Source organism: Lactuca saligna, chromosome 8, assembly GCF_052625555.1.
Source record: "Lactuca saligna cultivar CGN05327 chromosome 8, ASM5262555v1, whole genome shotgun sequence".
Lineage (NCBI taxonomy): Eukaryota > Viridiplantae > Streptophyta > Magnoliopsida > Asterales > Asteraceae > Lactuca > Lactuca saligna.
The window spans coordinates 227,378,015-227,396,110 of NC_136424.1; positions in this window are offsets into that span (position 1 = coordinate 227,378,015).

Below are 18,096 nucleotides of genomic sequence, written 5' to 3' on the forward strand. Positions count from 1 at the left end.
AGGACTGACGGGTAGGTCAGCACCCCATAATGGCTTGACACGGGTAGGTCAGCACCCCAGAATGGCTTGACACGGGTAGGTCAGCACCCCAGAATGGCTTGACACGGGTAGGTCGGGCACCCCAGAATTGCCCGGCAGTATGTATGCTATGTGATTGTATGGTATTTGGTATTATGGGGGAACTCACTAAAGGAAAGGAGCCGGCTTGATCGCAGCGCATCACACTATGGTTTTCCGCACATGAGATCTTTGGGATTACACTCTGATATTATTTTATGATAATACGTTTGATTAATTCTACTTTGGTTTTGACATGACATGATATTACGAATGTTTTATTACACTGTTGGTTTTATCATGATGTATTTAAAAATGAAATTTTGGCCTATATTTTTGGGATGTTACAAGTGTCTAACTCCATAACTAATTTGGTATGTACTTGACCCGATGGTGCATGGTCCTTTTGGGTTGCCTTCACCAAAGCAACTTGATAGGATGAATTATGGAGAGAAAAGATTAAATATGATTTATTAATATATTATGGGAATAATATATTAAAGGAGAAATCATATTGTTTAATTAAAATTAGTCAAGAATTAATTGATAATCAATTTTGTGGTTAAAAGAGATTAATTAAACTTAAGGGACTGGAATTGTAATTATAAGATAATTGCAATTGGGATATGGATTGCCTTATTAATAGGGTTGGATGAATTCTATGGGAAACCCATAAGAAATCGTCCAACGCCTTTAAGTAAAGGAGTCCATGGGTTGCTTAGGGCTTAAGCATCCAAATTAAGGTTTCCTTGTTAGATAACCCTAATAGCCTCACTATATATAGAACCCTTATGCCTCAAAAACGTGGACAAGCTTCCTTCTAGGGTTTTGGAGGGTTTTGGGCTGCCTCCTTCTCTTCTCCTCTTCATCCTCTTGCTCTTGGTGTTTGTGAACCATTAGAGGAGTGACATTTGTGACTCTAAGTTTTCTAAAGTCATTACAAGAAGGAATTGTGATTGTTATTGCTACATAACAATCAAGGTAATATCTTAAACTCATTATTATGTTAATATCGATTATCATATGCTAGAATTAGGGTTTATAGTTTTGGATAAATCTCATGTACAATAGAGAAACCTAGATCCAAGCATTAGGGTTTGTATGAGCACATAGGATGTTCTTATGAATAAAACCCATCAATAAAATCTCCCGCTTTAGCATGTAGCAACCTTCTCTTCTGAGTTAAACCCCATTACAAGCTTCGATTTTACATTCTAAGCCTTTAGAGCCTTGCATTGTCACACCCCAAAACCAGAACGGCAGAAACGTTCTGGGGTGGATGACATCATGTCAAGTATCACAACACATGCATTATAGTAATCAAAGTACAACAAAACATTGCATTAATAGTAATAGTTTTTACATGGTTCACATTACAATATATCGAAGTAATACAAGTAATTTTAATAAGAACAGCATGGTACTAAGCTATCTTCATCAACAGCTCCGGGGATGTACCTGTCTAATGCTGACCTGAGAATACAAGTTATTTGAAAAGGGCGTATCAACATTTTTACAAATGCTGATGAGTTCATAAGTATTTAGTGACATTTTATTCAAATAACTTTATAATGTAGTAGTTTAAGAGTTACAGTGTATTAGAGTTCTTTCTAGAAAATCCTATATTTTCTTTAATAAAAGCAGTCTTCTACCAAGACTGGACAGAGTTATGTGGTAAAAAGTAGTTTTCCCTTAATCGCTATCATTATCAAAATACTAAATTTGATTATTAAAGAAAGAAAGAGAAGTCACGGAAATAACATATGCCTCAACAGTGACAACTGCTGACTAAGGCAAAGGAATCATATACTCCAGGAGAGTATCGAACGAACGACACGCCTGGTTCAGTCTAAGAAATGGAGACACAAACCCCAGAAGGTACCAAATGAAAGGTACAGCTGGTAAGGTCTGAAACAGTGAGTACAGACTGCAGACAGTATCAAATGAAAGATACATCTTGCAAGGTCAAAACAGAGAATACAGACCACAGACAGTATCAAATGAAAGATACATCTTGCAAGGTCAAAACAGAGAATACAGACCGAAGACAGTATCAAATGAAAGATACATCTTGCAAGGTCAAAACAGAGAATACAGACCGAAGACAATATCAAATGAAAGATACATTTTGCAAGGTCAAAACAGTGTGACTCTGAAAATGAGTTACCAGCATACAGTGTAAATTGCCGGTGAAATATCGTTACGTTAAGGCCATGAATTATAAGGCAACATGGGATACTCGTAACCATACTAACCGACATTAGAGTACCTAACGCCCTACAAGCGTCTATAAGTTATGACATTTGTCACCCCTTGGCTTGGTGGGCCGTGGACTGTAGCTAGCAGTCAGGGTGCGGCGGGGTGTCAATCCCGTATAGATCTATACACACAATGTCCGCTCTCCCTGCAGGAGACTCTGGTTACCAACTAGACGACGGAGAAGGTCGTGTCCTGAAGATGCATCCCAAATAGTGGGTAGAGACTTCCAAATAGTGGGTAGTGTGTTTCTAATGTAAGTGCTGAACTAGAGGTAGAGACTCTTAACTTCACTGACTAGAGTAAACCTATATGTCTATGCTGGTATACATAACATACAACTAATGAATCAAACGACCTTCGGACGGCCATCCGATCCTACCAGACCACATCTCAACGAAGAAAAGGAAATAGGGTGGACAAACCTTCCTAAGTCCTTCAATCATTATTTATATGCACCTATACAAGTACAAACATACATCTAACTATGATTGAGTGTGGAATAACCGAATCGTGATGTATAACGTACAGTGTGAGCGAATAGTGTAGAAATACAGAATCATACAGTGTGAGCGAATAATGTGGAATAACTGAATCGTAAAGTGTAAGTGAATAGTGTGGAATAACTGAATCATGCAGTGTGAGCGAATAGTGGGGAATAATCGAATTGTGAAGTATCAGTGCACCAAGTATAAGTGTACCACGAAGTGAAATCGACAACTGATGAAGTAGAAGCGTCTAACAAATATAAGTGACTACAAGTATAAGCGAAATAGAGGCAATAACAGGTATAAGCGTATCAGGAAGTGAAAGCATTATAATGTAGAAGTTTACAATAAGTGAAAACGAAACAGCGGTAACTAATAAGTATAAGTATATGACTTGAAAGAGAAATTTGACGAAAACCTTGGAAAACCTTTATATTTAGGAAAATCACATTTTGGTATTCTTTGGTAAAATAAGTTTGAAAACCTGTAGAAATCTTTGGAATCTTTATAAACCAGTTTGAAATGATTTTTGATACAACAGTATAAGTAAGAGTTTTGAAACAATTGAAAACCATTATAGTATCCTACTCGGTAAAACAGTGTACAGTGTGGTAAAATCTCGTGCATGCGGGTTATCAATCACATGTGATTGATATGATAACTGGCATGTTTAACTTGTATTCCCACCCTATAAAACATGTAAACACATTTAAAAGGTTCATTCAGGGGTATGAACTCACCTGGTGTAAGTAGGTCCGATGGAGGTGCCTGTTGGGTGTTCGGTGTCACGTAAGGACTTGGATACACTTAGAGACCTATTTAACATATGATAACATATGTTCACATACAATTAGTATATTAAATACTAATTAAAAAAGTATACGCACTCAAAGGAGCGGAAAACACTTTGGTTAAGTGTTTGGGGTGTCCAGGGTAACATTTAAGGGTGTGTATGGCTTAGGAATGGAGTTTACTCTTCGAGAGTAAACTCTCAACACCATGTTTACAGCCCAGGGACTACTCACCATGAGTTTACGGCCGTAAACTCATGGTGAGGGGTTCTAGTGTGTTTTAAGGCTTCAATCTTGATAGTGGGGTTTTTCTAAGTCCAATTCCAAAAGGCATGAGTAGGTTTAAGGTCTTTAAGGGCATCTTAATGGAGTTTACGGCCCAGGGACAACTCCTAAGGGAGTTTACGGCCGTAAACTCTCATTCCTTGAGTTTTGTGAAGTTTCAAGCCCCTAATACCTTGCTAGCAATTTATAATGAAGTGTGAGGCCATTTGGGGGAATTAAAACTATCATTTGGGTATGTTTAGGGGTGTTTACGGCCTTGGTACATACCTGGGCCGTAAAATCCTTTTGTCCCTCCATTTTGATGTGCTTAAACGGTTTAAAACCGAAATGGTAAGCCCCTAATTTATGTATTAAGTCCAAGGGTGTTTTAGGAGTGTGTTTGGGGCATTTTGACATGATTAAGAGGTGTTTACAGCCTTGGCATGTGCCTGGGCCGTAAACTCTCTTTTACCCCCTAAAATGATGTGATTTAATGTTTAAACACTCCTACGCAATTCCCTTAATTTATTTCAAAGCCTTTAGGGACATTTTGGGGTCATTTTGGCCTCATTTTGGGTGTTTTCGGCCTAAGGAGGAGCTTAGGCCGTGAACTCCTTTTTCATGTCTCAGTCTTGTGATTTTTAGGCTAAAAAGACAATAATGCACGCATAGAACAAGTTAGGGTTGATAGTCTTACGTTTAGGAGTCGGAAAATTACGGTTTTGGAGTCGAAAATGAGCCTAGAGAGAGATAGGGTGGAAAAGTCTCCAAATGGAGTTTACTCCCCTTTATATATGGGTGGGAGTTGGAGCTAAGTGATATTCTACCCGATACTGTCATTTAATAGGGCTTTTGGTCTCACCCGATTTAGTGGTCGTGAAAATAAAAACTAACTTTTTCCGAATAATGGACTATGTGTGTTATGTGTTTTTATTTCCTTTTATCACGACTTAACGACATATATAATTGAAATATTTATTTAATTGGCAACCTCTAATTAACAGAACTTGTATACAGTGGAAAATTTCGTTAATGGTAACGGGGTAATGTAACGGAATTACTTTGGGTTGTCACATGCATGCACATAAATTTTTCAACTTTACGTGATAAACATTCCTTGGGAAGCTTGATCTGCAATATGGAGCTTTTGAATGGCTTAAAATCATCTAAATAGAGAAAAGACTGAAGGGACTCGACGAGTTGCTTGGACAACTCGACGAGTGCAATGAAAATTGATGTGCAAGGACTTCTGCATGGACTCGGAGATTTAGGAGGGTGACTCGGCGAGTGAGCTAGAGTTTCCCCGACATTTAGACATGCATGAACTCAGCGAGTTTTAGGGAAACTCGACAAGTCAACTGGGGATTTCACGACTTCATGTGTTCAGGAAGGACGCGAGGATTCGATAAACTACACTCGACGAGTCGGGTCAACATGAACTGTTGACCTTGACCATTGACTTGGACTTTGACCAAGGGTTGACTAGTAGACTTTTGGGGTATTTTGGTGAATTGGGATTTATGGAAAAAGGTTTTACGGTAAATATAGGTGGTGGAGTTTGTGGCAGTGGTTCGGGAGTTTGAGTTATCACTTCGATTCGACAGTTGAGATGTGAGTTTTCCTCATTATGCTCAAGGGTCAAATGCACCAAGGTCAGCCCTTTGGATTGTTATCCTGATATGCTATGCTAGTATGATCTATTAGATCGGTATCCTTGTAGATAGGATGGTATTATGTGTTTATTTCGCTATGATCCGTCAGATCGGTTTGTTTGTCTATAGACTGTTATGTGATTATTCGTTATATCTGCACATGTTTGATTGGTGGTTGAGGCTTATCTGCTTTGTGCGAAAGCCAATAGACCTAGGCATTCCAACCTGTTGGTTTTGGGTCGTGAGTATTCCATCCCGGGGATGATTGGACTCGTAGTATGTGGGCATTCCAACCTGTTGGTTGCGGGCTTGGAGTATTCCATCCCGATGATGATTGGACCCATAGTATGTTGGCATTCCAACCCGATGGTTGAGAGCCTGGGGTATTCCAACCCGATGGTTGATTAGACCCATAGAATCTTGTTTATGATTATATGTGTGGTATTGTGTGTATGGGTATTTTGGAGGAACTCACTAAGCTTTAGGCTTACAGTTTCAGTTTTTGTTTCAGGTAAATCAGATGATCGCCGATAGGCAAAGGCATGATCGTACAAATCCTCTCATTTATGAATTTGTTTCTGGGATACTTTTATATTTACTATTTTGAAAACAAGTTTTGTAATAATTAATGGTTTTGAAATGTTTTTAAAAGTTTAAATTTTGCATGATTTTTTATGGGTGTTACAATTATATTAGTACAAGGTCAAATAATCAAAGTACGTATTAAAGAATGTACAATGCACATACAAATGTATATTACAATAAAGTTTAAACTTTCAAATATATATATATATATATATATATATATATCTATTTTTAGATGATTAAATAATTTTTATTTTGGTTTTATTTTATTAAATTAATTATATATAATAATTAATGTAATAAGTGAAAATAATAAAAGTATAATATAAAACTTTTCATTTTTTTTTTCATTCCCTCCTTACTTTCCCTCTATAATTTTTTTTTAAGGGACTTTTATTATTCTGTTCCCTCTGGTTCTGTCACTTTTATTTTGGAAACGATACTTCCGTCACAAATGGGACAACATAATGAAATCTGTGATAGATGGTATCTGTCATGTATTCCGTAGTAGGATTCTATCACACAATCCATGGTAGTTATTCCATCACAAAATCAGTGGTGGTGATTCCCTAGCTACTTCTGTGTTGGTGAATCCCTAGTAAATTCCATGGTGGTCATTCCCTAGTCAATTTTGTGGTGGTGATTCCCTATCAAATTTCGTGGTGGTCATTCCCTAGAAAATTCATGGTGGTGAATCCCTAGTAAATTCCATGGTGGTCATTCCCTAGTAAATTCTGTGGTGGTGATTCCATAGCAAATTCCGTAGTGGTGATTTCGTAGCAAATTCCATCGTGTTGAATCCCTAGTAAATTCCGTTTAATGGCTTACTAGCAAATTTCGTGGTTATGAATCCCTAGTAATTTCCGTGGTATATTATATACCATATTCCATATGGACTGATGGATAATTGGTTTATAAATTATATCCAAATTATTTTGTAGTAATATATGAAAAACAAAAATAACAAAAAAATCAAAACCATTATATCATAAAATAATACAATAATTATTTATTACATGGAAAAAGGAAAGTTGCTAATCTAAAATAAATACTCTAAAATAAACATATATCAAGCTACTACTATTGTTGTCTTGTGAAGACATTAGTAAGTTGTAACAACCATAAAATTTACCAAGAATTTAAACTTTTCAAATCTAACCCAGTAAACAAAAATTATTCAAAACCAACGTAGTTTCCAAATTGTTTTCAAAATAGTTTCTAATCAGAGTTCCTAGTAATCCCAAATCATGAAAGCATGAGGAGGTGCACGATCATGAATTTGCCTTCCCGCGATCCTCAGACATACCAGAAACAATAATCAATAAATGTACGATCGAAGGCTTAGTGACTTACCCCCCAAAATACCAACATCAAACTGATATAACCATATCATATAACATGTAAGCAAACAACATGCATAACGAGCCTTTAGCTTGACTGGACCGCCTTGCAGGGCCTACAACTTATCTGGGCCGCTCCCGAGCCTTCGGCATGACTGGACTGCCTCGCAGGGCCTACAGCCTATCCGGACCGCTCATCGGGCCTTCGACATGACTGGACCACCTTGCAGGGCCTATATCCTATACGGACTGCCCTGAGTATGTTGGCCTTCAGCACAGAGCATGACCGCCTCAACCTAACCATAATCATATATGTCAACACATACAATAACACATAATCAATCAATAACAGGCATAGATCATACATATCACTAAGCATAGCATTATCCTATCTACCAGGATACTAATCTAACAGATCATACTAACATAATAACATACTATAACCAGTATAATAAACTAAAGGGTTGGCCTTGGTTCCTTACACCCTGTTGATATAGTGAGAATAACTCACCTGATACTGCTGAAGTCCCACAAATAAAACTCCAGCTGCTAGTTGACAACTTCCCAGACTGTCAACATCAAACAACACCCAATTAATAATTGGTTCCAACCCTAAGGTCCAACTCACACTCCAAAAGCCAAAAAGCCAAGTAATGGGCCAAAGCCCAAATATGACCCAATTTTCCTAATTGGGCCCAGACCTCTACATGGTCTTTCCTTAAGGCTCATCCATTAAATCTGGTCCAAACTATTGGTATACCAATGGACCAATATCTCATAATCATAAAGGCCCAGTTATGGCCCATCTATGGCCCAATTTTCCAAATTAGGCCCAAAACTTTCACATGGGTCTTATCCTCAAACCCGTACAATTATTTAGTCCATTTACTTATTCTTGGAAATCCCATTAATAGTCCAATCACCAAAGCCCAATAGAATAGCCCACTTAAGGCCCAAGTGAAATTAGGGTTTCCTCATGAAATGACGATTAGGGTTAAATGTTTCTTACTTAACCCATTAAGGACTAATCCATTAAGTCCATTAATCTACTAGATAAATCATATGGAGTGATTGGGTGTAACTCACAATTCCATTCCAATGGCCCAAATGTGGGTTTCTTTCATGAAATGATGATTAGGGTTAAGTGTCCCTACTTAACCCATTAAGGATTTAATTCATTAAGTCCAATATTGCCTTAGATTAATTGCAAATGATTATTAATTAATATTTTAAGTTTTTAAAATAATTCTCGTGTGTGTCCCAATCAGTCCCAAAGTTAGGGTTTTAAGCCATTAGGGTTTCCTACCCAATACTAGCCTATTAATCAATTGGTTGGGCTTTTAGATCACTTTGGGCCTTATTGGGCCCATTAGGGTTTTATTAGGTCAATTAGGGTTTCCTTGGACCTATTAGGGCTTCATTAGGCCCACTTTGTCCAAGCGAGTCAAACACAAGAAGGTAAGCACACTTACACCCAACACGGCTGCCAGTGGCGGCAGGAGGCGATAGCCACCACCCTACTGTGGTGGATTGAGTTTTTATTTTCATTATTCCTACTCTATTAAAATTTTCCAATGCAATCTCAAAAACACACACATACACACTAAGCTACACACACAACAATAAGATTACACACACGGCGACCCTTGTGGTGTCCGATGATGATGGTATAAGGTGGTAGAAGAGTAGCATCCAACCGAAAGACACCATTGTTGGCTACCATGGTGGTTCCAATCATTTTCTGGCCAGCACAAAAACTCATACACACGACGACATGCACATAACCACGCACACACAAACATGCAAAAACACACACCGCAACTCTTTATCGATATTGAAGGAGGTTGGCAGTGGTAGTCGGAGCGAAAACGGTAGCATCGATGCTTAAAGGCGATGCTGAAACTGTGAGGGTGGATAAAATTCATGATCACACGCAAGCAACAGAAGCCTCCCCTAATTACATCAATGACGGTGTGCGGTGGACCACTATCGAAGTAGAAGAAGAAGGGTGGGCGACTCCCACCGGAACAGCAGCCATGACGGAAAAGGCAGCATTCGGTCTCGTTGACGGTAATGAAACAATCTATGTCGACGATTGGTTGATGGGTCACCATGGCGACCAAGATGTCGGTTGGAAATTACAATCGTGGCGTACGACGTCGACACTCGTAGCTCCAAACTGGTATTCGGTGATTCTGTATTGGCCGTTCATGACATGCGGCAGCAAGATGGTAGCACCCGTGAGGTCGTCTTCTGGCACGAGGTGGTTGGCTCCGGTGTCTCTTCGCCTCCGGCTAGTCGGAAATAGGAGAGGGACGGAGTGGTGGTGCGGCGCCGAAAGTGGGCGAGGTGAGGATGGCGGCTGCAATAGTCGTGACTAGGGTTAGGGTTAGGAGGCAGTTGATGGGTTATATACTACCGTCACATATCAACCTTTTACCATAATGACAGATTCAGTCCCTCATTCTCCTTCTTTTCTCAATTTAAGTCTAGATATTAGTAAAAGACCCCTCCTTGACAAAATCTTATCATCTTAGGTCCAGAACTTCCTCTTTAGTCCTTGCTTCCATAAGTCCTTACATATTAAGTCCAAATAATACCATACAATCCTATACATATGAAAATATTTACAAATTAAGTCCCAAAATTACACTTTAACCCCTGGAGATTCAAATCTTGTCATGTGGCTTCCCGAAACAATCACCCCACTAATTATTATTTACTTTTGGACTATAATAATATACAATAATTATAATAATAATTACTTCTCGGGTTTTGGTTTTTATTATTTAATTATTCTATTTAAAATGGGATGTTACAAATCCAATATCATTTGAAGTTGCTTTTCAAGATGCCCGACCCTTGCGTTGTTTTCTTCTTGTTTGGGCATTCATCATTTCTTTAAGCTCTTCGTTTTGCTGTTTTAGTTTATTAACAAGCTCCTTCGTTTCTTCTATTTCATCATTTTTTCCATAATGTAAGATTTATCCGTTTTACCGTTCCTATTGGGAATCTCCTTTGCAAAAGAACCTAATTCATAAAGTATTCTTTTTTTATCATGACCACCAAGAACAACATAAAATAGCTTGTCCTCCTCAAATTCAACACCTTTAGCTTCCAACTCTTCCCGTTTTTCTGTATACACCGCCTACAAAATAAAAATAATATAAGTTAAAAGATATCAATTTTATGAATGATATTATGGACTAGCTACAATATAAAAGCTTAACACTTAAATGAACATAAAATGTCAATTATACAAATAAACATATATAAACATTGATACGATGTATCATTTAAAAAATTACCAAATCAGAAGCTATCTTCAAATGACTTGCGGATCCAACGTTATGTGTAGGTTTTTCTACTCCATCAGCCACACCTTTACGCCTATTTTTCTTGTTCTGCTCAGATTTTAGATTTTATTCTTTTGTATTCCATTTTAATTCCAGACTTCCTGTGGAATATGAGCTGGTTTAAAGCCATGTTTGTTTCTTTTTACGCTCCGCATGTTGAAGAGATATTAACCATAACTTTCTGCCACTTTCCTTGCCTAAGCTTTCCTCACCAGCAAATCTATTATTTCATTCCAACAACATTTATTCTACACATTAACAATATAAACATAAGTTTAAGTGTAAATGTTTATCAAACAACAATTTATCACAAATAGTTATTTACCTGAAACTCCTCCCAATATAATTCGCGTATTTCTTTGCTTACTTTTCCCCAAGCGTACCTTTCTGGATCTACTCTTTGTTTAAAGGACTGACGAATAAAGTGTGCACAAGGGCCTGGTGGCATTAGCCAAAAAATGTCATCACAAATTAGCTACGCGTTTTGTTCCATAGCAAAACAAACAAACAAAATCGTATTCCATAGCAAAATTCCTTAGTAAAATACTTACGAATGATACTACATAGCAAATCAACTATGGAGTTGGTTTCCATCACAAACTTCGTTGCATAGTAACCACGATAATTAATTCCATAGTAGCAGTACAACGGAAAGTGATTTTATAACAGATGTCGTTGGAAAATTGCTACAAATATTTGTTCCACATAACTATTGGTAGCATAATACCAATGGATATGGAGTCGGTAGCACTTTTCCTAGAAAGTCTCATTCTCGCTACCAGAAATAAAATCTGTAGACAATGTGGTAGCAACATTACTATGGAACGACATTCCATAGCACGATCTATTGCAGCTTAAATATGAAAATACGTTCCATAGTGACATTCCTTAGCAAAATTGTGCTTTTTTGGTAGTGATGCCACTCATTAAGACTTGCCTTACATGTTCGTTGAATGGCTTCTTTGCGTGCCCTACATTTTTATAAACCTTTTTGCATCTGATCACCTTTAGACACGAGGTAATCTTCTTTTTGCAATCTAAAATTGTTTTAACACTATCCAATACTACTAAAATGTTCTATTAAAAACTACTATATATATATATATATATATATATATATATATATATATATATATATATATATATATATATATATATATTGTAACGACCCAAAAATCACGACCAAAAATTTCTTTAAAAGCATTACTAGAATCATATTTATAAAAACTGTATCATAATTCATAACATAAATTCTCGAGTATTAATTCAAAACATAATATCATTATCAGAGTCGATCATTCCCAAGCTAACTAACTACGGTGTGTGCACTGCAATATCCCCGAGCTCCTCTTTTGAAAACCGGGTACCTGAAACCAAAACTGAAAACCGTAAGCACGAAGCTTAGTGAGCTCCCCCAATCTAACACATACCATACAAAACATATAAAGCACATACTGGGCCTTGCCCACTGCATCGGACCAATGTCCGGACTAACTGGGGCCTTGCCCCCTGCATCGGACCGAAGTCCGGAGACTGACTGGGACCTTGTCCCCTGCATCGGACCGAAGTCCGGACTAACTGGGGCCTTGCCCCCTGCATCGGACCGAAGTCCAGAGACTGACTGGGACCTTGTCCCCTGCATCGGACTGAAGTCCGGACTAACTGGGGCCTTGCCCCCTGCATCGGACCGAAGTCCGGGCTAACTGGTGAACACAGCATAGCATAACATATCAACTAGCATGAACACATATACTGCATACTACATCGGGCCGTAGCCCGGAACACATAACACATAACACATAAAACATAGCACATAAATCCTATCTGAGCCACGAAGGCATCAAACATGCTAACTACTGCATCGGAAACTACTACTAACTGGACGGGCCGGCATTGTGGCCTTAGACCCGTCCCTACTGGAAGGAAACTCACCTGAGACTGCTGAACCCTACTGATAAATCTCTGGCTGCTACTCGACAATCCCCTGATCCGCTGCTCCTCCAGCTCTCCGAGCTATCAATATACATATAACACTTAGTCTGACAGTCAACTAAGTCAACTCTGGTCAAAGTCAACCTTCCAGGTCAACCCTACTCGCCGAGTCTTCCTAAAGACTCGCCGAGTTCATAAACTCAGGGTCTTTCTTATTCGTGACCCGACTCGCCGAGTCAGTCCATGACTCGCCGAGTCCTAGACAATCTTCAACCAACTCGCCGAGTTGCTCATCCAACTCGCCGAGTCCATGCCTAACTTCATCCGACTCGACGAGTTGTTCATCCTACTCGTCGAGTTCCTCCTCATCTTCAAGCTACTCGCCGAGTCCACTCGAAGGACTCGCCGAGTCCAGTCGGTTCTACATACATGCAGAGGACCTTTGAGTCATGCATGGACTCCAAACTGTAGATCCACTCTTTTAAGGTCTATTCCTTACGTAAAGTTGCGAACTTTACGTGTAGAGAAGGAGATCTAGGCAAGATACGCCATTAACTAGGGTGTAAGGCCAAGGGACTTCAAAATCAACACAATGACTGATACTTTATGCTTCTCCAGGCCCTAAAACACTTGAATCTGAAGTAGCAACTCCAGATCCGACTTCTAACCCAAAATAATAACATTATGGCAAAAGAGCCCCCAACAACCACACATAGATCTAGGTGCAAAAAGGGTCCAGGAACTAGTTTATTACCTCCAAGTGCTCAAAATGAACTCACAATCCCAGATCTATAGCTCCTTCTTGCTCCTCCAAGTTCCTTCTTCCTTTTTCCAAGCTTTATAGCACCTTCCAAGGCTCAACTAGGAGATATGACGGCTAGGGTTTGATATCCAGGGCTAAAGAGGCAGTAAGGAACCCTGGGAAGAAGATTAAGACATTTATATAGGCCCCAAGTCCCGAATTTAGGGTTTTCCACGCACAGACCAGACTCGCCGAGTCCCCCTGGTCGGCTCGCCGAGTCGGTCACTTACTCCCCGACCCGGATCCCGCTCAGACTCGCCGAGTCGACCCCTAAACTTAGGGTTTTCTTTCCTTTCTTGGTCTTCGAAACTTTGGGTGTTACAACTCTCCCCCACTTAAACTAAACTTCGTCCTCGAAGTCTGCTATGGCCCACTGCCTGCGAGCTGCCTCTAAACTCAACCAACTATTCCAACACCAGCTGCCTACCCTTGCTGGCTTTTGCTCGATCCTTCCGACTAACCTTAATCCCTGCGGACAACACCTCGGGTCAACCCTGACCCTGAACATCCTGGAGACCCAACTTACTCAACTGGCAATCCTTCTGGTACTCACTGAGTGCTGAACTGAACCTATAGGGGTTCACCCCTTCCTGTCCTTGCACAAATCCCTTGCCTTCCCAAGGCAAGGTTCTATAACCAACTATTTCTCTGTAACTGTGAAGGCCCTATACTTCACCAACTCCATCACCCCCGCCAATTCCAGTACGGGTCAATACCGCCAACAACCACCGACGCCCCTATCTGACATAACTTGGTGCCGAGCACCACCGGTCCTTACTGACGTCTCCATATTTGGGTTACCGAACCCTACCGGTTACTACACCCCTTCACAATCTCCTAGTCGCTCCTGAAAATACTTCGACTATCTAACTGTTCTATCCATTCTTCCGCTCATACTGAAACGATGCTGCTGGGAATAGCTTGCTTATATCCCATCTGATTACTCAACTCCTACTAACTCGAGTCTTTCATCCCGAAGAAAAGCTACTTGCCTAGCTATCTTTACATGTCACTTATACTCGGCCGAAGGCTCAACTGATCCTGCTGAGAGAGACTTGTCATTTCCACATCAACCAACTATACCGTCAACACTAGTATTCCAACTCAAATACAATACTGACCCAAACTCCGAAACCTTTCAAACACTGAATTGTCTGCAATACCGAACCTGCCTGAAACATTAAACTGCCTGAAATGCTGATCTGGCTGAATCACTGAGCTGCCTGAGACACTGAGTTGGCCGAAACACTGAGCTGCCTGAAACATTAAACTGGCTGAAACACTGAGCTGCCTGAAACACTAAACTCAAGTCCAACTGTGGAGTCAAGGGACTCCTCCCTTAGTCGCTTCCACGACTTCTGAATGAAATCTCCCTCAAGGACTAGTTTCCACTAATTATCCTGTCACTGAGGCTCTAACAACCTTCCGATCCAACCGATCGGGTCCATACTTCACATCCTGACATCATCCATTCTATGACTAACAACATGATGGCTCCCAGACTGACGGTAGCCCTTAACATACCCGAACCTCAACGGTCCACTGCTACTCTGATCTCATAACTGATGTGACGATCTATAGCCAAGATTCGCTGACTTAGCCATAACTGAACCATTTGGGAAATCCGAATCTAATCCGTGGATTCCCATATTCCCACCGCTGCACCCGAACGGGTGGGAATTACTACATTCCCACGTTCAGCCACGCGCTCATGCTGCTACCAATCTGATAAAAGCCACGGCTACACCCTCGGATTCACAAGTCTCAAATACTATCTGGCTGCTAATGAACGCTACGGCTACCCCCGCAGGCTTACAACACTCCACTACTATCTGACTGCTAGTGAATGCTACGGCTACCCCCGCAGGCTTACAACACTACTACTACCATCTGACTGCTAGTGAATGCTACGGATACCCCCGCAGGCTTACAACACTACTACTACCATCTGACTGCTAGTGAATGCTACGGCTACCCCCGCAGGCTTACGACACTACTACTACCATCTGACTGCTAGTGATTCTTCATCCCGATTTCTCAAACCAGCCCTCAGTCTTTGAATTCTGCATCATCCTCGACATCTTTTATCCTTGATATACTTAGTGCGTCGTCGAGGAATTCTCCGGCTTGGTTCCCAACCCAACTGTCTACTAATCTGAATACAAGAAGCTATTGTTGGGAAGTTTCCAACCTCCCAACTCCTGAATCTACGCAATCTGCATGTTGCCTCAGACACTGGCTACCAATGCTAAAACATCTCCTGCTACCCGTTCTCAGGGTCTTCATTCCGACTCTCATGCGTCCGACAGGTGACCCTTAATCTTGGATTCCCAACCAACTTCTAACCATCTCAATTACATGAACTAACTGCTGGGAAAAATTCTCGAACTCCTAATTCTGAACTTCTCAATCCATCCATCACTGAGCTACTACCATTTCTTCTTAGAGGCCGCGCACTCATTCTGAGTCTACGAGACTCTTATCCAAATATACCCGGAGGGTTCTCCCCCACTTCGATTCTGCTTAACCCTTGCGGCTTCACACTCAAAAGAGATCCCGATCCTTTACTACCATTCCAAAACTTCTACTGGGGAACCCGAGCCCGCCAGGTAGGAATTTGACCACTCCATCCAACCCACTATCCACTCCGAACTAGCGAAACGATCCAGATCTCTCCCTACCATGCTACAGTTACTGCATCCTCCGAAACTTCTCCATATGAGCACATCCCCTAACTGATGGGTTTTAGCCATAAGAACTTTCCTATGTGCGCATGCAAAACCCTAATGCTTGGATCTAGGCTTTCTAATGAACATGTTTTTGAATCCAAGACTTCTAATGGCTAATTAGGTTAAACAACAATATTAAAACAGATCTAGAATCATACCTTTGAATCCCTTGTTGATCTTGTTTGTCTTGGAGCTTCTAGAGTCACAATTGTCACTCCTCTAATGGCTTACAAACACCAATAGCAAGTAAGATGATTTAGGAGAGAGGAGAGGGGAGGAATTCGACCAGAGGTTCCTTTCTTAAGGTTGTGTGTCGAATTCCCTCACCCATAGGGGCTATTTATACCATTAGACTCCTTAAGGGCTTCACCCTAAACCCTAATTGGATAATCTTCTCTTAAGGCTATCCAAATCCATTCCATAGATAACCCTATGGACGATTTTGAGCTATCCTAAAGCTCTTAGAATCCGTCCAAGGTGTATCCTAATGGATTTATAGTCTAAAGTCTAACTATCAAACAATTGACAGTTTATACCCTCTTATTTAATTAATCTCTTTAAGTCACCAAATTAATACCAATTAATTTATGACTTATATTAATCAAATAGCTAAATATTATTCCTTATAATATTTACTCTCTCTTAATAAATCATCCTTCAAGTTGCTATGGTGAAGGCAACCCAAAAGGACCATGCACAACCAAATATAGTTATAGCCTTAGACACTATTCCAACAGTCTCCCACTTGGATAAGTCTAGTAACTATACAAGTACAATTTGGTTTGCAATCGTAGCTCTCAAAGACGCTGTCAACTCTAATCTAATCAATCTTGTCCTTTAGATAAGGGATCGTACAGTCCTCTGTTAGATATCATGCTGACAATCCTATGGAATGGTTAGTCTAGCATGTAGATTTCTCGATCTTCGATTTATTTGACATAGAACTTAATCGAACACATCAATTCAGTTCTGACCGGGCCCGGTACATAAGTCAAATCAAATCATCGAGTGGCCAAGATATCTCTTCTATCCTCTTAGGATAAAATTTACAAATAAACTTCGACTTATATGCATTTACTTATTCATTAACCAACTATACACAACAATGCGTTTTATAACATCAAGTTACTGATGCGTTTTCGCATTATCAATGCACAATCAATTAACAAATAATAAACCATATATCTAGGTTTTAAGACCATATGATATTATCGTCTTGCGATCACCTTTTGTATCGTATTCCATAAAGTGATTCCAGCAAGTGCGGGTTTATTCCAATGCTCAAAACCAGTTCATAAGCACTCATGAACGTTGCAGCAACCCTTGCTATGTCTAACACCATTTAGACATTCTACACACCAATTCATGACAATCTTCATTCATATCTACTCCCAACATATGAATGATTGTGGACCATTTGAATAATTCGATTATTCCTAATAAACTCAATTATTCTGGAAGTCAAAACATGCAAAGTGAAACAATAGTTAAACAACTAACATGTGATAGTAACTTTACTCATAAATAAAACTCCTTTATTTAATCATCAAATGTTAATTACATTTATCTATTATATGTTTCTAATACTATCTAATCTACACTAATATCATCCTTCAGCCCAATACTCCTAGCATGCTGCAAGTGCTTAACCCTACTCAGTCCCTTCGTAAGCGGATCTGCTGGGTTATCTTCTGATGATATCCTCTTCACTACGAGTTGTCCTTCTTCTACGCGATGTCTAATGAAGTGATATTTTCTGTCGATATGTCGAGATCTACCATGATCCCTCGGTTCCTTGGTCAAGGAAACCGCACCTTCGTTATCACAGAAAATCTCCATGGGCT